At 45.0% G+C, this 21123-nt stretch overlaps 1 protein-coding gene across 7 annotated transcripts in view; it reads left to right on the top strand.

Moving 5' to 3' along the window:
• Positions 1-21123, top strand: part of TIAM1 (TIAM Rac1 associated GEF 1) — a 199652-nt gene that overhangs the window by 23617 nt on the left and 154912 nt on the right. For 2 of the 7 annotated variants that reach the window (XM_068912062.1, XM_068911999.1), the window contains exon 1: positions 14430-14743. The exons of the other annotated variants lie outside the window; for them this stretch is intronic. The gene's annotated coding sequence lies outside the window, so the exon portion shown is untranslated. Of the gene's footprint in view, positions 1-14429; positions 14744-21123 lie in introns of those variants that run through there. 7 annotated transcript variants of the gene reach the window in all.

Raw genomic sequence — 21123 nt, 5'->3', positions numbered from 1 at the left:
TTTGGAAGGCAGATGGTTATGCTACAGTTGTCTTCCTGCTTGAGGACCTGATCCAGAGCCTGGTGCGGAAGCTAGGATGGTGGTGCATTCAGACAGAACGGGGAAGCGGTGGGTCTCTGGACAAATGGGAATGCACGTGGTTGGGATTACTGGTATTGAATTTTGTTTGCATGTTTGTGGTTTAATTTAGGTGTTCGGTGTGTCGTTTGCTTCTTGCACATCTTGAAGGCTTATGCTGTGTCTTGGCAGGTGTGCTGGCTCTGTGCCTCCGGTTGAGGAAGGGTCTGTGGCAGTGCCCCCAAGAGGACATTCTGGGCATGCCCTGTGCCCTCATTGGAGAGACCTGCCTGTGTGACTGGAGTGCAATGAGAGCCCTTCCTCGTGTGGAGGAGCTCTTGGTTGGCTGCTCTGAGACCAGGGCTTGGATTTGTGTTTGCACAGGGCCTGGCACAGTGGGCTCCTGGGCCATGGCTGTGCTTCTCGAGCCCCTCGAGGGTGGAAACACCTGTAGATAATAATACAGCTCCATTTATTGGAGAGGCTTTTTTCCTTTCCATGCTGTTGCGATGACAGTTATATGAGGCATGCCTTATCGTGACTCAGTTCTTCCCTGTTCTCACACTTAGCTCCTAATTTTATAATGTCTTGATGCTGGCATTCATTTAAGTCCCTGCTTGAATACGATCACATAGTTTATTCCAACTGGAAACTTAGAGCTTCCTTCAGCTTCACTGTGGTCAACAGGCTCACTGGAGCTGCATCCTTTTAGAAGTCCATAGATAAGCTCTTTTGGATACGGCACTGAAATATCAACCACGGTCCTGCTGAGATTTTGGAATCTGCTTAACTCTTACAGTCATGATGTATAAATATGTGGCCATGTGTAATCTTAGAGCCTTGGCCTCTGCAGGACTTGCACCATCAGGTGCAATAGGTGAAATGGAAAAAGTAACCATGTGTTCGTTATGTCTAATGGACATGTTGCAAGAAACAAACTGCAGGTTTAAAAAACTGCCTTTTCCACAATAGTTACATTTTTGGAGCACTATTATATATCAGTATGCGTCTGTCTCTAGGCATTTTAGAAGAACTAGTCTCTGAAATGTATTTATGGAACAGCTACCCATTAAGAATTGACCTGGGGTTGTAAGGAGCTAAAGGCAGGAATTACGACAGCCTGCAAGACATAGATCCTTAATTGGGGTTTTGCATCCTTTGTGCGTCAGTGGCAGAAGGGGACTTACCAGTTGGTTGGATTCACAGAGACAGCGGGTTCATGGAGATGGGCGCACAAGGCGGAGAGACCAGACGGAGCAGTTCTTCTTGTTCCTGCTCTCCGTGTCCTCTGTCTCTTCAGAGCCTGCTTTTTCAGCAACAAACATGCCTGTGCTGTTGCTCTGTTAGGTTGTTTTTGTCAAGTGAGGAACTGATCCTAAAAAGCTCTTGTGGGGTCCTGAGGAGCCTCACCCCATTCCCACTCAGCATCAGGAAAAGTTGTGCAGACTGTTAGTTGTGGGAGTCAGCTCAGCCCCTGCTGGCTTCGGGGGAGGTGAGGGTGCTTAGGGGGTGCCACTTCTAGCTCTAAAACTTCCCTGTAGCTCATGCATCTTTTTTTGGCTGCGTAGAAGCAGAAAGGTCATGTATATTAACCTTTTCTGCATTCCTTAATTTCAGCATGACTATTAGCCTTTCTGCAATCTGGCTGCCTGGCTGAGTACACTAATGTCTCGGGACATGTCGATTTTCTAGTCTCTTTGTGTAAGCATACACTAGCTATCTCCCTAGCATAGTCCCAACCTAAACATCCCTCTGGTCACTCAGCAGTCTGGCAGAACAGTAGCTGAATATAACGGACAAATGTCTCTGTACTCTCATAATACATACTGATACTTAACTACATTAGTGAGCCATCAGGGATGCGAAGAGGTTGCCTTTGAAACAGTCATCATGATCCCCGTTGTTGATTCAGATGCTCTTTTGCCGTTGAAACAAAAAGTAAAAAGCTTTCGAGGACCTTTCTCTTCTGAGGTCCTGTCGGTGACTGTAGTATGTGTTACAACGTTTACAGCAGGGTGCTGCTGTAAATGCAAGGCTGAATTAAACTGTGGTGTTGATCTGTAGCTTGCTCTTCCTCTCTCTCTCCCCTGACCCTCAAGTGAATTATGCCTTGTGTTTGGGCTAGAGCCATCTGTTTCCCTGTATGTGCTTTCTTTTGCTGCATCCTGATCGGAATGGGAAGGTGAGCCTAAATACATATGACGAGGAACAGCTCTTCTGTGCTTGGAACGACTTGTTTTCCAGCAGAAGATCCAAGTGATACAGAGATTGTTTTTAGCTGTCCAGCAAATGTGACTGTAATGCAGTGATCAGGTGGATTATTGGGAGTAGGGGGACAGAGTTGAGGGGCACTTGAGTTTTGGGATTAATTTTACCTTTTCAGACATGAAAGTTTCTTGTGACCAGGCCTAAACAGCTTTTCAAAGATGCTGAAATTTGTATTATGACCTAAAGCTACAGCTAGATATCCCCCACCCCCACATTTCGTCCTGATTCATGCAGAGGAGAGAGTTGTTGCTATTATCTAGCTTTTTCAGTGCTATCTCGTTTTACACTGTAAATGATAATTTAATTTCCACTTTTAGAGAGCTTAATTAATCATCAATAAAATCATTTGTATGAATTTTATAGCTGAAGGGTGATGGATTAATGACTCTGGCAATGCCAGGCTGCTTCACTAGAAGGGATTCGGCACAAGAGCAGCCATGCCAGCCCCTCAGCTCTGCCCTGTGTGTCTCCACGCTGTGGGGTGGGAGGAAGAGGAGGAGGAGGGTTTCTGTCCCCTGGCCCTCCTAGGAGGGCTGCCCAGTAAGGTGTGGGGCCAGCTAGTTTCAACACAGGTCATGTATCTGGCTGAGGACACCTGATACAAGGGAGGGGACAGGGAGAGAGCTTGTGACCATGTGGTGAGCCCTTCAGGGAGCCGGCCTACCTGGATCACTTTTGATCAGGTAGATTTTCACCAAGGTCAGCCCCCCCAGCTGGGTGGCTGCAGGAGCGCTGAGGACTGCCTAAAGAAGGGTGCGGTGTGTGGGACGGGGATGGGAGGTGGAGTTGTCATCTCTGGCAGCAGCGCGGGCTTTGACCAGCTCAAGACGCGTGAAGTTACACCCTCCGTCTCTGCTGTGCTCTGCAAGAGGTCTGGTGCGCCCCTCGGATTTCCCTTTGCCTGGGGTAGGTGCCGACTTTGCGCTGGTGATGGGTTCTCCTAGGTGCTCTCTGTTCACCTCCTCTTGGGTGTTTCAAGCCTCTCGGCAGCCTGGGGCTCACTGGTATTGAGTGGAGTAAGGTTCCCTGTGGCGTTTTTTAAAATACATGTGATGAAATATGACAATATAGGTTTGAAACCAAATTCCTATTTCATATACGGTTAGATTTGTTATGGGTGGCTGCAATGCAGCACTAAGTAGATCAGATGAGTGTAGTTTTTTTTTTTTTCTTTCTTTGAAGATTGTAGAGATCCTGAAAACTTTAGGGCTTGACCTTCAGGTCTCAATACTAGTGGAATTCCCACCAGTCTTGGCAGTCGTCTGTGACTTTGGTGTGAGGTAGGTTCCTTGATGCCTGCAGACATCAATCGCTTAGCAATTGTAACAGTATCAGGTGCTACTTGAATAGCTCTCATCCTCCAGGAAGTGTTTTATGTTTTGGAGTTCTGTACAGTTCTTCTTTTCTTCTGTTAAAATCCTGCAGAGCCTGATAGGGCTAAAGTTACTTCTGCCGTCTGTCTCCTGGCTTGTGAGCAAAAGCATCAATGTTTGATGCCGGTGTGCACGCGTGTGTAGCGCTGTCCTTCTGCTCTCTCTGTCTGATCCTTTTTATTCTCATGGGCAGGCAGGGTAGAGAGCTGAGTACAGGTACACTTGTAGGACCAGAAGGGTTTTGTTTGCTTTTCCTAGAGGCTTTGCTTTCAAGAATGAAGTAAACAAGAAAACCAGCTCCTAGGAGTTGTATTTGGCAAGCGTTTGCACTCACGGTACTGCTCTAGCTCGTGCTCTGCAGAAGTGACGGACGTGTTGTCGTTCAGTCCTAGCAGCCGTCTCAAAGCCACTCGTTCTGGGTTTCCACTCGTTGCCTTTCTGCACGCTATGGGTAGTTATCTCCATTTAGGCACTGTGCTGGGCGATGCCCCGTGGACGGCTGCAGGTCGGTCAAGCACGGGATTGTGGTAGGCCTGTCTGGAGGGCTGAATGCCATACACTAGCTCCGCTATTTTTTCATGAAACGGTGCTTAACTGTTCTGGGGTCGGCTGGAGGTGACGGTATCCTGTTGCTCAGAGTGCCAGAGGAGGTAGTGACAAAGCTTTGTGCTGTGAGGCTTGGGTTAGCAGCTTCGAGTGGGAGAAGCAGCTCGCATGGACCCCATGAGCAGCAGTGAAGACAGGCTGGGTCAAGGCTCTAAGTGCTTTATAATAAACCATCAAAAAGTACTCTCAACAGAAGTGGTCGCATTCTTCTCGGGAGCCCCCAGTTTTGTAAGGAGCTTAATTGTTTCTTTGCCTACCTAATAATTTTGTAAGTTTTTTCTTTTTCCACAACGTTATAAAACTGAGTCCAAGTGAAACAAGTGCTGAGCGTTTGTAAGAGCGCAGCATGTAGATGTGTGGTGGCGTACACTGAAATCACGGCACTGAGGGGGCCTGTTTCTGTCCCCTTGGCCTGTTGCGTCCCTGACCAGAGCAGCTCTGGGTGTAGGTTATTGCAGGAATATGCTTTGGAAAGCAACGTGAGCACGAGTGGATGTTCAGTGAAGAGCAAGACAAGGAGCATTGCCATTGACCTCAACAGAGCTGGAGTTTTATTCTGAATGTATTAGTGTTTTAAAAGAGGGGGGGGAAGAGGATTTTTCTTTTCCCCCTCAAATAAATATTTTACAAAATACAACTTTCTTCTTTAAACTGTCTTTATTACTCCTAAAGCGCTGGTATTGTGGCCTTGGCTACATTCAGGGAAAAGACTTTCCGGGGTAAAAGAGAGGCACAAGCTGGAGGCTTTTACTGCTTTTGTGTGTGTTTACCTCAGTACTTGTTGAGTTAGGCTGTTCTTAAGAGTTTCTTAAAGGGGAAAAGACAGGCGTGTTTACGGAAGTGTATTGAATTGATAGATAGCCCATTTTGAAAACAAGACACATCCAGTTATTTGAGTTTCAGCTCTGGCATATAGCCACAACTGAATTGGTCAGATGCTTTATGAGCCCACTCGTAGAGGTCTAATTTCCACTAGTAGGCCAAAAAAAAAAAAAAGGACCGAACTTTGGAGCTTTCCTATCTACACGTTCTTTCCTGCATCTTTTATCCCAGTTCCTTCTTGACAATTAGTGTGGCTGCTCAGTCTTTCTTTTTAAACCCACGGTATTTTTATTACTGATTTCTATAGGACAAAAATTTCTAGTAACTAATGTTAACATACCATAGTAGCTGTTAGTGACGTGGTGATACAACATTTAAATACCAAAATGAAAAAGACACATTTCTTTGAGATGGCCTAATACAATAATTATTGCTTCTCTTTTTGAAGGTGATTTTCAAAAACAAAACAAAAAGCCAAGTGTCATGCAACTGGCAGATAGGACATTCTCCCTGCGCCATGCACTGGTCACCCCAACTACTTTGCCAAAAGGATATAAGTCCCAGAGTTTTAAGGTCCCTGCAGATGCTGAGAAATTCAGGAGCCTTGTGGGGAGGCCCAGGTTTAGTGCCCCCATTGAAGGAGGCAGGGGAGACTTGGCTACCTGGAGCCATGCTTGGCTCAGTGCCAGCCAGTGTGTGCTTGCCTAGCCCTTGCTGTCCCCTCTCTGCTCGGGGGTGACATGGAGGGCAGACAAGGAGGCATCGGGGTTACCGTATTCCCTAATGGGAGGATTTCGGTAAGGAAAGGTCATGGGGAGCAACTGCAGAGAAAAACCAGGCTTGATAGATTCTGCCCGCCCCACAATCATCAGTCTATCGAAAATCCTTGCGCCTCTGGGAAAGAGTAATTAGATTCCCATTAGCTTTCTAAGAAGAGCATGTTTTTCCTAATAAAACTCTATTGGTGTTTCTGAACGTTCTAGTTCAATAGGGTCCTTTTGCACGCATGGTACTGCTGATCTTGAGGATGTCATTTGTAATTTGCAGGCCCTGTGTTAACTGCAGTTTGTTTGGACTTGCAATCCCTTTGGGGCTGGTAGCCAAGGAAAATGGTGGTAGTTGCTCTAGGTTATACCAGTTTGGAATTATTATGCCTTAGAAAAGCAGGTGTGACTTCCTGTTTGGTGAGTGTAAGTTATGTATGAACGTCGTACTCCTCGTCCCTATCTCCAAGTTGGGGACGCGTAATTTTCACCGGAAATCTTTTAGAAGCAAGAGGCCATTAATTTTCCTGGTCAGGAAGTATGCAAGCTGTGTCAGGGCTGCAGCCTTATAAAGGCTTCTTTAAGAATTTTTGATACGTAGCAGAATAACATTGAATATTGCATTTTAAGTCAAGGCATTAGATAGAACGGCAGTTTAGTCTCACTTGCTTCCTACACTCACACCTCCATCTCAAATCTGTCTGTAGTAGTTTCAATACCCACTTTGTTGACTTTTGGCCATTGCTAAACTAGCTTTAAAAAGTATCTGGAGCAAAAATGGGTTGCTTAGCAACATACACCAGTCTAGGACTGTTGGAGAATGGGTCAGTGATTAACAGTTATGTACAATCAAGGTTAAAAATGCAGGGCAATCTGCAACATTATTGCTCTGACAACTGGAATATTTCAGCATTATGATGCCTGGATTTATGGTGGTGGTTAAGTACAGTTATACTAGCTGTAGTTCTGACCTCATGGATGTGATTATTCAGGGTTTCGTTCTATGAAGTTGGGATTGAAGCCTTTTTTCTTTACAAAAAGCATTAAATAACCATCTGCTGAGTAATGTAGGCAAGATCTATATTTTATATATACGTCTTCCTGAAGGTTTGGCCCTTCACATTGTATAAATTCCCAAACAAACACACATGGGTCCGTATTAGGAGTGGACACTGCAGAATCTAGCAATAGAGGAGAAACGCAGGGAAGGTGGATTTCTGTTTTTTGGTCACCTAACTGTTGATGGTCACTTAACTGGTGATGTGTTTCTCCAAACACAGAAACACCAAATACCATATGAGCTTGATGGGGGGGGAATATATATATACACATATACACACATATACATACTCATTTTTTTCCCTATACCTTTTATTTTGGCACCATGAACATTTTCAAGTCCTTGGTGGTGCTTTGTTTTTTGCATGAAGGAATCCTTGGCACCTCTTCTTCCTTCACTAAGTAGAAAAGGAGGTGGCTAGGTTGTGATTCAATTTACCCCATTAAATATCGTGGTACTTATCATTTCTGTGGGAACATACAGTAAGAATATAAATCATTTAAAAGAGCACTCCATCTCTTAGATGTTTTTATAACCCTGGCAATAAAATCAGCATTGTTTTGCCAAGAGTCATTTACTTCCATTGTCTGATCAATTTTTAAAAGTTCTTATGGGTTTGCTTTTTTGTTTAATTAATCCTTCTTTTCAGCCTTATGCCACCCTAGTTGTCATCTCAAACTTGAGAAGATTAACTGATAGTACCCCTTTAGCAGGGAAACACTGATTCCAGAAGTCCTCACTGAAGAGGATTTATATTCCTAAGGGCTAATCTTCTATCACTGTCTGAAGCTGAAAAAGTCATAGGCAGATGGGTAGCTCTTCTCCTTTACTCCCTTGACCTGTCTTTCAGCTCCCACTGAATAGTCTTATTCACTACCAGATTAAGTATATATTTATTTTTAAAAGATCCCTTTCAGGCTAATATTACTTACCACCTTACTCGCCTGCAATCATTGGTCAAGTAGAAAAGTCATCTTAATGCTCTTCTCCAGAAGAGTTAGAGGGTCTTAATGAATGCTTATGCTTTATCAATGCTGTGCTTTCTCAGTTTTGATTGTTAAACATACTTGACCATCAAATGAAATAGGGTGAAATGGTAAAATACTTACTTCAAATTTTGCAGGTGTTTTTAGGTGTCATTGAGAATTGTTTATATGCAGAGCAATGCTGCACAACAATCTTTAGGTTGCTAGAATAGGAAATGATCTCTCTCGCCTGTTGTTAAAGCTGCAGGATGACTGTAGGTAGGCGGAACGCAATCCTGAGACTGGAACTTGGCAAGGCTTCCTCGCTCCCTGAAGAAGTGTCGAGGTACTTAAATGCTCAGGAGGAGAGATGGCAACTTGAGCAACTTGATGGGTTCTTCCCATCCTCACGCTAGAATACTGACTTGAAATGTCTTTTGAATCCTGTAGCTCTTGCGGTCTTTCTCATAACTCCGAACTACAGAACGGCTACCCCCACCTGATAGTTTGGACTGCGTTTTGTATAAATTGAATGAATTCCCTGTTTCAGGGTATCCGCTATCTGCTTCCACAGGCCCAAACTTTTCCTTTCCTTCACAGTTTCTTGATTAGTGTCTTAATTTCTGTGTTCTGAGGCTTTTTCTGTTTTTGTTTGTTTGCCACTAGAGATTGATTGCCCCCTCCCAAGACAGATGCTTGTGTAGAGAGTACTTGATACAGATGCATTTGGGGGCAAGCATGAATTTTACTGCCTAATCAGATTGGCAGTGACCATTTGTATATCCCTTTCCGTGTGCGACAGCAAGTCGCATGATGTGCTTCCAAGAACGAGATGGGAATTTTAACCCAAATTCCCCGCTATCAGAGAGAAACGGGATGTTGTTGCTGCCGCTGCCTTCAGTCTCTCCTGCTTTTTCTGTGGTACGTTACAATTTTTGAGGCTTTTGATCTGTTGTAGTGCAGGTCTGGTTTTTGGTCGGGGAGAATTTTGAGGCTTGTGGGATATCTGTGGGTGCTAGTAATGAAAGGGCTGTTATCTGCTTGCCTGTGACTGTAGGATGTATGCTTGATAACCTGTGTGAGCTTTTTCTTCCTTTGCTTGCACTGAAAGGTCTGGGAGGCTTGGAGCTGGATGCGGCAGTGGGCAAGAGCATTTCCTGCAGTCTGTCGTGACTGTACGAGGAAGGAAGACTGGATGAACAATGAATTATGTATCTCTTTATTTAAAGTGTATTTCTCCACCTTCAAAGTTCAAAAGATTTTTCTGTGTACTGGTTTCTGATACTGAAAAAGCTGGAAATGTTAGTGGTTATGTTAATGTTGCTTCTGGCTCTCACTCTGCTCACTTTTCAAAAATGAAAATGGTTTATTGCTAATGTGCTTGGCATGTGAACTTTGATTTGAAATGAATGCTGTCAGCCATATTAAAAAGATGATAAATTACATTTAAAATGTGCGTTCGTTTTGAATAACAGCATTTAGGGTTATGTCGCAAATTAAGTAAAAGCAGAATCACTTAAAAGGCAGCTTTTGTGCCTCCTGGCACCTGCCTTGTTGTGCTTCACTGCTAATTTTTGTATGTTGTCCCGTGTTCATTTTTTGCTGGTGGTGAAGGTGACTCCCTGTGCGACGGCCACACTCTTGCTCCCGTGCTGCAAGAGTGAGCCTTGGTGGTACTGGAACAGCCTTGGTGATACTGGTACAGCAGAGCCGAGTGGGGGCTCGGTCTCTGCGTGGCCACCTCCAGGCAGCCAGCCTGGCTCGTGCAGGGAAGAGATGTTTCCCACCCTGGGAGAGCGCCTGCGGCGGGGGCAGCCCCGCCAGGGAGAAACGAGCACCCCAGAAACGGGGAGATGAGGAGGCAGGGTCGGAGCGCCAGAGACTCTCTTCTGGCCTGTTTTTGCCCATTGCTCGTTGCTTTATGTACTCGTTAAATGTGGTGGGAACTGGTGGGTAACAGAGAAGATAGAAAATGTAACACAGAGTAAGTTGAAATAGAATCGTAGATTAAAACCAACTTGACATATTTCTGTATTCAAGATTTATAATCTAATCATTCCTTCACTTGCACAGCAGGGACAGAAACAGCATGTAGTTATTTACATATAGGGAACATTAAACAGCAAGCTCTTTAAACCATATGTGAACATAAAATCTAACAACCACTGCTGAGTAATGCATATCTGGGAAAGACAGAAGTAAAAAATGCAGCAGAAACAAACATAATGAAAAAGTATTCTTGCAAGAAGTAGCTGTGACATCGGCATGTTATTTCCTTATACTGAAGTGAAAATGTGGCCCTGTAAATCTGTATTTTTCTGCCTCTTGAATTAACAGCGAATATATTGAACACGTGCAGAGGCTTTGCTTTGCATTCGTCTGTGGTTGTAGTTCTTGTGTTTGATCCTCAAAGTGACCCAGTAGAGGCTTTGTGACGGGTGTTAACCGCTTTGCTATTAGGAGCTGGAGGATACCTTGCACGTTGGTCCAGACCTGCTTCAGATTTTGTATCATTTCTCCTTTGGGGACAATTTCTCAAACCTCTGAAACCTTTTAATTTGCAATCAGCTAACTTTGGGGACCTGGCGTGCCTGGTTGCTCAGTGTACTGTCCTTCCTGCCAATGTAATACCTACCAGTCCTTTAAAGATGCAGTACCAGGTAACAGTCTCTTGAATTAGCTTTGGCCTTGCAAGCAGTGGGGTTTGTTTGCCCAGATGCTGAGACATGCTGCTGTGACTGTATTGCCTGGGCTCTGATGCTACCTGCAGTGCCAGCATGGGCGTTTTTGCTTTGGCATCCTTACTGTGGCTGCTCGGCAACTCTCGTGACTATTGTGAGGCTGCTATGCACCGTACGTAATGGTGTATAATCTGGATGTTTTAGCTTTGAGACTGGCAGAAGGAATTAGGATATGCTAGCATTTTTTTCCTTTTTTCTGGAGAAAAATATACAGTGCGGCATCCTCTTTATAGAAATCACTGCCCTCTTTGTATAACATGAAGTAAATGCATGTAGAGAGTTTCCCTAAAATGCAGTATTTCTATGGAATCTTTTGATTGCTTGTTCAGTCTCTTGCAAGTGTACCGCTGATTCTCTGTTGCCATTCCTAATATTAATTACAGACTGAGACTTGCAAATAATTTCCTAATAAAGGGTAGATTCCCCCAAGTGGGTGTGATTGTGTGCTACAGAAACAGTGTTTATCCTATAGGCGTGTTCTGGTAGCAGATCTATGTGCTGTGGTCCCAAGATGCTAGTTAGATATAAGGAGCTGTTATTAGAAGCAGAGATGTATTCCTGATAAACGCTCATCTGAAGCCCTTCGTTGCTGGAGTCCTGTATGGTACTGGTCATGGTGAGCCTGAGAAGGGAAACCTTTATTGGTGTGTGTGTGTTGTTTTTTTTTTTTTTTGTTGTTCAGAATAAAAAGAGAAGCTGATTTCTGTAATGGAGGGGAATAAGGAAGTGAGGTACTATTGCAGAACTGAAACACTGTTTCCCTTCTATGGTATACAGCATTTTAACAAGGAAAATACTGGCCTTTGCATCTCTTTGATCCTTCTAAATCTAGAATTCCTGTATTCTGAAGGGAAGGGGATGCAAATGTGGATGGTAGGCTTAAGAAACTTTGTTCTTAATTTCCCGTTATTTTAAGTAGGATTTTAGAAATCTCAACTGTAGTTTAATTTGGTTTGTCAAAGTATAATTACCATGAATGAGGTAGGAAACTAATTTAAATACAGCAAGTGTAGTGGAGAATCCAATTTTCAGAAATCAGTAGAAATATAATTGGAGTCATTAACTGCCGGTTTCGGTAATTAAGAGTCAGTTTTTGACGTCTTAGGCTTGCATTGCTAATCGTCCATGAAGCGGATAGAAAAATATTTTCTTTGCTGTGAAATTGGTAGCTCTCTAGGCCTGCGAAGCCCACAGCACATGCATGATCTGGCAGCTTAGGCGAGTCTGTAGCATTTGAGATCTGCTTGTTCAGATCCCTGGTTCTTTATCCCTCCTCGTTTTGCTGCCTTCCACCACCGAGGATGTGCGGGAGCGAGTTTCGGACTGCTCGGTGTGCCAGCACCCGTGCTGCAGGGACAGTGCTGTGCTTCAGGCTGGAGCTGGCTCTGCTGCCTCCAGGCAGCCTCTTGCACTCGGGGGCTGAGGAGCGCCTGGCGGGGCAGTACGCAGAGCGCAGGCGCCCCAGCGTCAAAATACTTGACTGTGCCTGGGGGCAGACCTGGGCTTCAGCTGCTCTGTGTCCCTGGCCTTGGCGAGGGAGGTTAATTCGGCTGGCCTGAGGTCTTCTCAGGTCCAGAGTAGCCCCTGGATGCTCTTGGGTAGGTCCACAGTGCTTCGGGAGCAGCTCTGTCTCGAAACGTGGGGCTGGCCAAACTCAGCCAGGGTTTTTGTAAAGCAGTGAACAGCTGCCAAGGAGCAGCGTACTCTTGATGCCGTGCGGTGTCATGTCACAGAATATGGAGCAAAAGCTGATCATTTCTGCTAATACTCAGGAGAGGTATTCTACAGAGTCAAGGATGGATCTCTAGCACCTTAGCCTATCTTGCTTTTGAATTTTGATCTCGTATTGCAGGTCTGGTAATTGGGACTTTCTTGCAGACTTAAAATGCAGTTAAAGTTATTCATAAGAGAAATCAGGGGTAGGAGAAGTGCATTCTTGTTTCTTGTTTGCAGAATTATCTCTAAGAGGTTGGGGTGTTATGCGTTTTTAACTCCTGTAGCTTAACCAAGAGACTCAGCATTCCTTTGTTATGATAATAGAGAAACCCTAGAAAAGCTAACATGCTGATAGTTATCATCATAGAAAACAAGCCTTATGTTTATTTTCCTATTAAAAGTGCTAATTTTCCAGAGCAATGGCATATGTAAAGCTTTTTTTTCCCCAAAAAACTCAGATAATGCCATTTTTTGGGCTTCCAGCATGGAACCTAACGAGATGGTTTTCATGTTCTTGAGCTTTCACACCCACAACCAAATCCATCAGTGGCTGAGATCTTTTGCTATGTTTTTTAGTTTGTAATTATCTCATGGCCCAGTGGAAGTTAGAACGCAGCTGGGAAGTTGTTTTAAACGTGTTTTTTTTTTTTTTTTAAAAAAAAAAACCTTGGCCATGCTTCTTTCTTAGGCCTGTAAAAACCACTGGCAGTTAAAGTATTTGTTCTAACCAGAAATCCGTCTTTGCAGTTGTGCAGTTTCTCACAGTGCCTTGCAAAATTGTGCTTCCCTTCTTTTCCTGGTGGGAGGGGTACCACCTTTAAAGCTGAAAGGGTGGTTTCTCATGTTCTTGTTCACACTGATGCTAGGTGTAGGGGCATCTTCTGGAAGGCATGAGATACTCATTCTTCCTTTGGTAGCGGAGGGCACTTGGCACCTCATGGGTTGCACCGCTGGGGCTGTGCTCGCTGGAGCAGCTTTTGCTACCAGCTGTGACTGGACTTAAGCCAGTGTTTAGGGGGCACAACCTTGGTGTCCCTCTTCTTTCCCTTTGAAGCCACCTGGTTCCCTGGGTAACGCACTTGGGATACCTGCGAATGGTTGGACATGGCATTATAAAAGCCGGAGAAATGCTTTAAATAGCTAGAATAAGTTTTAAGTTTAAACAGCTGAGAACAAGTTCTCATTTATGCTAAGCTTTCCTGACCAGGTTGGCTAGGAAGGACCGGTTCTTCCCTGTCTTGTCTTCTATACAGCTGAAGAGCTACTCTTGCTTTGGGCAACAGCCAGGTTTTCCGGCAGGGATGCGAGCTCAGCTTTCTGCTGCTTCTGCTCCTCCCCTCTCCCCAGGCAGTGGGCACCCAGCTAAGCTCCTGCTCGCAGACACAGATTAGGAAAGTAATGAGGATACGCTTTTCTTCTTTATACATAATTTCCTTCCTGGTTTTTCCCTTCCCTCCCCCTCCCCCTTCCCCTTTGTTTTATTTCTTTAGACAGCCTATGTTGCTGCCTAATTGGATTACTAGGTCATTTACCAACTGACTGTGGACCGTGCAGAATTGGGACCAATCCCGGGGGTTTAGCAGTTTGGGGAACTGATGTAGGCTGGCAGCCTGCTAAGCTGCTACAATCCCGTGGGGCCGTAGCAGAAAATGGCATTTCCCACAGAACCGTATAATGGCCGCGTAAAGGAACTAATCCGTTGCATCGTTTCACCTGGCTTTTTAGCTTTAGGAGAGAAAAAAAAAAATTCTTTGTTTTAAAGCCTGCTGCGGGGTGAATAGCCTCCAACTAGGGGTAGCTGTCCTCTGGAAAACACATCTAAATGTGAAACCTTGAATGCCGTTCAGATGTCTGTAGATTAGAGAGATGAACAGCTCTTACTTAAAAAGTGTGCGCTCTATCTTATCAAAACACCTCCTTGCAGTTTCCATGGTAAGCTCTCCTTCATAATTGAGAAACAGTCAGAAGTGGTTACATAAAACACAAGCAAAATGCCACACTGAAGGCGAAGGCTGCTCTTGTCAGCTCTGTGTTTGCTCTTGGTGCAGGGGAATCCACCCGTGCCCCGTGGCGAGGTGCGGGGACTCGCAGCGCCAGCCGCGCACCTCTCGTTGCCGGACTGGAACTCCCCGCAGAGCCTTTGCCTGCTTGCCCCAGAGCTGTCGCGCCGCTCGTCTCTCTCTGCTAAGGAGAAGCCAACTAGAGGAACAGGGAGGACCAAAATGCATTAATAGGACTGCACGAAGAAAAACTAAGAGCCTCCCCTTCGAGATATCTCTCTGCAGATAGTACTGTCAAACCTTCTCTTTCCGGAGCTGCTGTATTCACCTAGAAGTTGTTAGACCTTCAGAAAATAAGAGATCTTGCCAAGGTGAGTACAAATACTGTGTCAAACCTTGTTTTTAACAGTTCCACCTTTTTTTTTTTTTCCCTTCAGTCACTGAGGTATTTTTAAGGAAGAAAAAGAAATAAAAAGCTTGCTGCTTCTAGGAAAAGAACTTTTCTGTGCAATTCTAGCACTTAGGATTTATTTTTTCACTGTGTGTGTGGATTTTTTCAGTCTATCTCTAATTCTGAGGTTTTAAGTCTCGTTTGCTTAGTTTGTTGCGTGAATCAAGCAGCTGTGTTTTTAAAAAAACAAAACGAAACAAAAAACACAGTGAAATAGACCTCAAGGTCTGTATTCCTGAAGCTTGGCAATATTGCGTTCCTGTTCGTGGAGCTCCCCGGAAGGAAGGTGTTTCTTCTCCCTGGTAAGAGGATGCTTTGATCTCTTGTGCCCAACGTATGCAGTGCTGATGCCTGCTGAGGGCTGTTTTGCCTCTGCACTGTTTTCCTGCCTGTTGTGGGTCCGTGTGAGTGGAAATCTTCCAATTGTTTTGGCAGGTTTCCTAATCTGAGGCCAAAGCCCCCAAGAATCGTGCTTTAGGTTTCGAAGGCTCAGTAGAGCTGATGGGCTGAGCTGGGTCTGTGGTAGGCAAACGGTGATGTGTGGTCCCTCTAGGCCCTTGGCAACCTTGACCCTCCCCTTCACCACGTAGGTTGCTGACTTCCAACACCGGCATGTGGTCTCACAGTGGTTATGGATGCTGGATTTTCAGTTTTTCACCGCCAGCTGTGGTGCCCATTCAAGTGGGTGACACCGAAGCGTGTGTGGCCTGTGCCCATGTGTTCCTCCGCATTTCACGTTTCATTGGGAGCTCATCCAGGAGCGTTATGTTGCATTTAAAAGACTGCACGTGACAAATTAATTGTGGACATCGTTTTGCTTTTTTCTCCCCTTAGCACTGCTGATTTACAGGCAGTCACTGAGGCGGCCCCCCATCCCTGTGCTTCAAGCGCTTACTGATTGCCGCACATATGGCGTGTGAAATTACCCAGTGTTCAGAGGCCCGCGTGGCGCTGACAGTAATGGAGCGAGTTAACAGCGGAGTGGCAGACCGAACTCTGGATTTTCTCTTCCCTTCCAGAGGGAGGGGGTGAGAGTTTTTGTTCTTTTGTTTGTTTGACTTTGTTTAAAAGTGCGTTGGCAATAGGCCTGCTCTGTGGGAGGGGAGGGGAGAGGAAGGGATGCCGGAACGGCAGCAACAATGCTATTTTCTCGCTTTGCCTCATCCTGGGAGCAAGTTGCAGTTAGGTCCCCTCCTTTCAGCTTTGGCAACAGCTGCAAATCATCTTAGTGATGGATTAGATCAAAGGTGAGAGTATCTTATCAGGCAGCCTCTGACTGCATCTCAGCACAGCTCGCCCTCACCTCTCCTGCCAGGAGGTGCGTTTTCCCCTTTCGCTGGCAGCAGAGGGAGGAGGTTGGGATTTTCCAGGGGCTGTCACCGGCCCCCACGCGTTTTCCACTGCTGTTTGGATGAGCGGGGGCCTCGTAGTGCTCCTGGCTTGCTTCTGTGCTCTGGTAAGGCGAAGACTTTTACTGACGTTCCCTCCTTCAAAGCATCTGATTTATACGTGTGATGTCAGGGGCTTGGTGAGGAGGGAGGATGCGAAGTAAGAGGTTTCCAGCATTGGAGGTAACGCACAAGTCCTTAAGAAGGAAGCGGGGGAGGAGGAAGGAGGACAGTGGTGTCTCTGTCCGTAGCCTCCTGCAGCTTTCTCAGCCGGGCGGCTGGCCCTTGTGGCCCCTCCACGGAGCCACATACGGCCCCGGCGCAGCACCTCCTCTCATGGCCCTAAGGAGCTGCTTGTGGGCTCTGGAAGATGTCGCTGCGTCGGCCGCCGTCCGTAGCGTTTTCCGCACGGCCCCAGCAGGGTAGAGGCCTCGTCTGTTTAAATGAGAGCTGAAGCCCCGCTGAAAAGGGCGGCATGTGGCTTCCCGTCCTCTGAGAACGCTTCTGGCTCTAGATGTGTGCGAGGAGGGGGTTTTCTTTTTTTTCTTTCTTTCTTGTTTTTCCCCAGGGTTCTACTAACCACAAAGCTGTTAATGCAAAATGAAGGCCTGGAAATTTCATATTGTAGCAATTAATCAGCCCTCCCTAATATTTTCCAGTTGTAAATTGCCGGTGCTAACAGATACGTGTTGATGCAGCCGAACAGACGATCCTTGCCAGGAATCGATGATTGGTTTTGTTTGATTGGTTACTGCGTCCTGGGAAGCAGTTACACACCCAGGACCTAAATATAGCGCAGTGATTAGTTTAACAGAGTTTCCAGTTAAGTGCACTCTCGCTATTTTTTTTTCCCCCTATATTTAAGGAAAACTAAAATAGGAAAGGTGCTATATTGTCATGGGACAGCCAGTGCAAGTCCTAGGGTTTGGCTCATTCCCTGTGGTGCGTGAGAGCTGGTCAGTAAATTCTTGTTTCCTTTCCGTAGGCGTAGGATTATTTCTGCTGTGGGCCGTACAAACACAGATCTCCTCGTCAAGGATTAAAGAGAAGAGGAATTTTCCCTTTGACAGTGTCTTGTTGCAGGAACACAGAAGAGAGATTTCTTGCCCTCTGGCTCGGAGACCTCTGAGTGCCCGAGGTCGGGATTTCCGAGGCGGTTATTGGTTCAGGCTGCACCCTGCTGATGTGACTTGTCAAGTGTAATCTGTATGGAGAGGTGGTGCTCTGATCTGCCTGGTGTTTGCTGGATGTAGCTAGCTGGAGCATTTTGATTAAAATGTTTCAGGGAGGGAAAATAAAAAGAAACTAAGCGCATTTTGTAGCCTAGACTTTAGGAGTTGCTTAAGGGAGTACGCTTGGATGAGTAAGGGCAAAGGCAAATTGCAAAAGGCACTTACTAAACTTGTCTGGGGATTTCAGCCTTGTTTGTATGAAAGCTGTGCTTTTCTTTAGGAAATGGCAATAAAAGCCAGCAAGCCTAAAGACCCAGATTAATTTAGAAACTCTACAGCTGGGAGAGGAGGGGTAGAAACAAGGGCAGTGACTGAGGCTGACCTTTCCACAAACTCCACCAATGTGCAAGGTGTCTGAGCTCTAGCTGCGGCCGAACTGCAGGGTCCCCCTGGCTGCATGGGGCAGGCTGAGCCCCGGGCTGCGCTCGCTGCTGCTGCAGTGGATGCTGCACTGAGCAGGGCCGGCGCTCAGTCCTCACGCGGGCAGCTCTTTTATTCATGTGTGCAGCTCCACTGCCAGTGTGTGATGTGGTTACGCATCAGTTGGGCCGATTGGCATGGTAGGGCGCTTCTGAAGTGGCGGTGGCAGAATCTGTCCCAAAGGCACTGGGAAATGCTCAGGTGTTATTTTGCAACACGTAGCAGCTCTTTTGTGCAACTTAAAGAAGTTGGCTTGCCGCTATATGCGCTCTCTGATGCGGATTAGTGGCTATTATAAAGGATTTAATTATCCTGATGACCCAAAGTAACAAAAGGAGCAGGCCTGTTCATGTCGAGCGTGATAGTGTGTATGGCTATTTTATTTCCCTCTTCCCTTCTCCTGCCTTCTCTCCAACCTGAAGCTACAAAATGAAAGATGATACCTGTATTCCTCTTTCCCAGGCTGGTATATATGATTGTTTCTATGATCTTTCTTTATAAGAGATCCAAGGTAGATTAAAGCTCCTTTTAGTATTGTCAGGAGACTGGGTAAGTCTGTGTATGCATCTCACCAAAAATATTTCAGACCTCCTGGTACCTTCCCTCTTCCTTTCCTCAGCTTACATTTGTGCAGCTGTTTGTTTTGTATAGCTTTGCAAGCCTCTACACTAGGAAAATTTTAACTGTTTCCATAGTCTAGCTAAGCTTCAGACAGATTCCCTGCTAATGTTTATCAACCTATGTTCTCTTCAGTTGGAAATGGGGAAGAGAAGCCAGCTTCTCCATTTGCAGGGTCGTTTGGAGGGCTCAACTGAAGTAAGGATGTTAATTCAGATAAATGCTACAGCTTTAGCAAAAGCGAGCCTTTTCTGCCAACTAGCTGTCAGCCTACCTGCAAAGACAACAACAGGAGGAGAAGCTTGGGGAGATGCAGAGGGCCTGACCAGAATAAAGCAATGTTGCAGGAAATAAAAGCTAGGTCTCCTTGCTCCTGGTACGACGGGTTCCAGATTGCAGTGGATTTCACTTGAATTAGAGGGAATATCTTCCCCTTCAATGCTTTCTCTACAAGTAGATATTCATAAGACTAAACTCGCTCCTCTTCCTTCGCTTCCTCTGAAGTTTTATGTAAGAAATTATATATTGTGATACTTGTGTATGAACATATACAAATATCATGTGTGCATAAACATAATTCATATTACATATAATGGTGTAAAATCAACTTAAGTTATTAGATTGCTTTTTTGCAATGTTTCTACCTGTGTAGAATGGGAGTATCAACTGATAAATTTGAAGGCTTTTTCCTGCTCTTCAACTGATGCTATGTTAAGAAAAAAACTTGCTTTAGGAGCAAGTCATAGAAGTCCTGTTCTGAAAAGCTGTTTGGTTTCTTAAGAGCACGTGTGTGTGTTCTTGCATCTTTATGATCTTGATTTTTTTCAATGGCTTTTAAGCCTCATTTTTCGAAATTGAAGAGGTATTTAGAATAATTAGTCTCTTTAACGTTTTCTAAAGTTAACAAGACTTCGTTTCTTAAATTGCTGCATGTATGTACCCACATGCACCGTATGATCCTTAGAGGCTTTGAGTTGCGTTTTTGATCACTGAGGAAATTCAAGAGTGCCTTGGCTACGTGCTTTGCCTCCAAGCGGCAACTCTTCTGGAGCTCACACAGCAGAACGTGCTGTATGTTACAGGATACGTAGAATTACCAGTTGTATGTACATGGCTAGGAAAATCCCATAAACAAAACAGTCCTGGTTGAAGAGGTCTTTTGGAGGTACACAAAACTTTATGCTTGTTGCTGTGGGTGATAAGGATTCGAAGGCAGCTGCAGTTCGAGCTCTGAGTAGTTCGGCTAGTTCCTTATCTTTACTTACCGTAACACTCTATCGAGTAAGAGTTTATTTGCCGTTTCCTCAGCTAGGGAGCAGAAAGAGGACTGCTGTTACAGTGACTGCTGAGTGGCATCAACTCTCTGCAAGGTCTGTAGAATCGAGGAGACCCTGCTGTCGGGTTTGGTGTGCTGGCCCGTCCCTTGTGCCAGGGCTGTGCCACACAGGCAGCCGCCTTCTCCCTTGTACAGACAGAGCAACCCTTGCAAGGAAACCCTACATCACACGTGCATTTGTGAAGGCTCTGCAGCTCAGAGACGAGGCAGTACCTTTATTTGAAAATTGCTCTTCTGTAAAGGCAGCAAGTTGAAGATGAGCTATATTGACACAGAGAAACGAGCTGAAGTTGTACGTCATCTAGTTCATGGCTGCTCTACAAGGTAGCTATAAGGGAGTTGCAACCTATGTCAGCCAGTGCTCAGTGAAACGTGCTGCGGGACTGCGGCATACATTTCTGCCCGGCTGTATGTTCCTCAGCCGGGGCTGACATGTCAGGTTCAGTCTCAGTGGTCCTTCTTCTTGGCCCCACTCCTGGGGTTGATATTATAAATTATAGCAGTAATGTTCAAGTCTGATGGCTTACCAAATTCCACTTTGTTCACAGTCTCTGCAGCGTTTAAATCTCTCGTCGATTTGAGGCTTTTTATTTTGGAAATCAAAATAGAGGGAAAGAACATGTTAATTTAGCTCTAATGTCAAGTTTTATTGGGAGTGCCGTTTGTTACCAGTGAAGTACACTTAAGTTCCAATTAAATCTTGGTTGGCACATTTCATTTGACTGTATGCCCTAAGTAAGATTATTATATAAGCCTCTCTTCAACAGTTTAAAGCCTAATTAAATATCTCTGTTCTCAGTTGTAAGGGAGATATTATTTTAATTACAGTATCTTTTTTATGGCATGCAAAGCACTCGGCTACCAAGAGCTACTAGTGTGGTGGTTTCCTAAATTTGATACACAAATTATACAACCTTTCCTATTTGTGCCATACAAAGCTGGTATTTTTAACCTCAATGTGCAGGTATCTATCCTTCATTTTTAGTGAAGACGATGGAAGGTTGTTCATAACCCCCTATCCTTGTTGTCCTTTCTTCAAAGTCTTTGCCCTATTAGCTTTCAAAAAGATGTGTATTGAGTTAAAGGCATAGTGTTTGGGTAGAAAATTGTCATGTTTTATAACATACATAACAGTACCCATATGTATAATAGGTTGATTTGAATTGGGGCTCCGGTAATTTTGAAAGTGAGAAGATGCCCATACATGCAGCTCCTAGAAAACTGATCAATGGGTTATTTGGAGGGTTTTGAGCATCTGGAATTATTTCCTAATTTTTCAATAGACTTAGTATGGAATTGAGGGCAA

The sequence above is a fragment of the Struthio camelus genome, chromosome 1 (genome assembly GCF_040807025.1).
Source record: "Struthio camelus isolate bStrCam1 chromosome 1, bStrCam1.hap1, whole genome shotgun sequence".
In the NCBI taxonomy this organism is placed as follows: Eukaryota; Metazoa; Chordata; class Aves; order Struthioniformes; family Struthionidae; genus Struthio; species Struthio camelus.
This window is presented reverse-complemented; position numbering and strand designations above follow the sequence as displayed.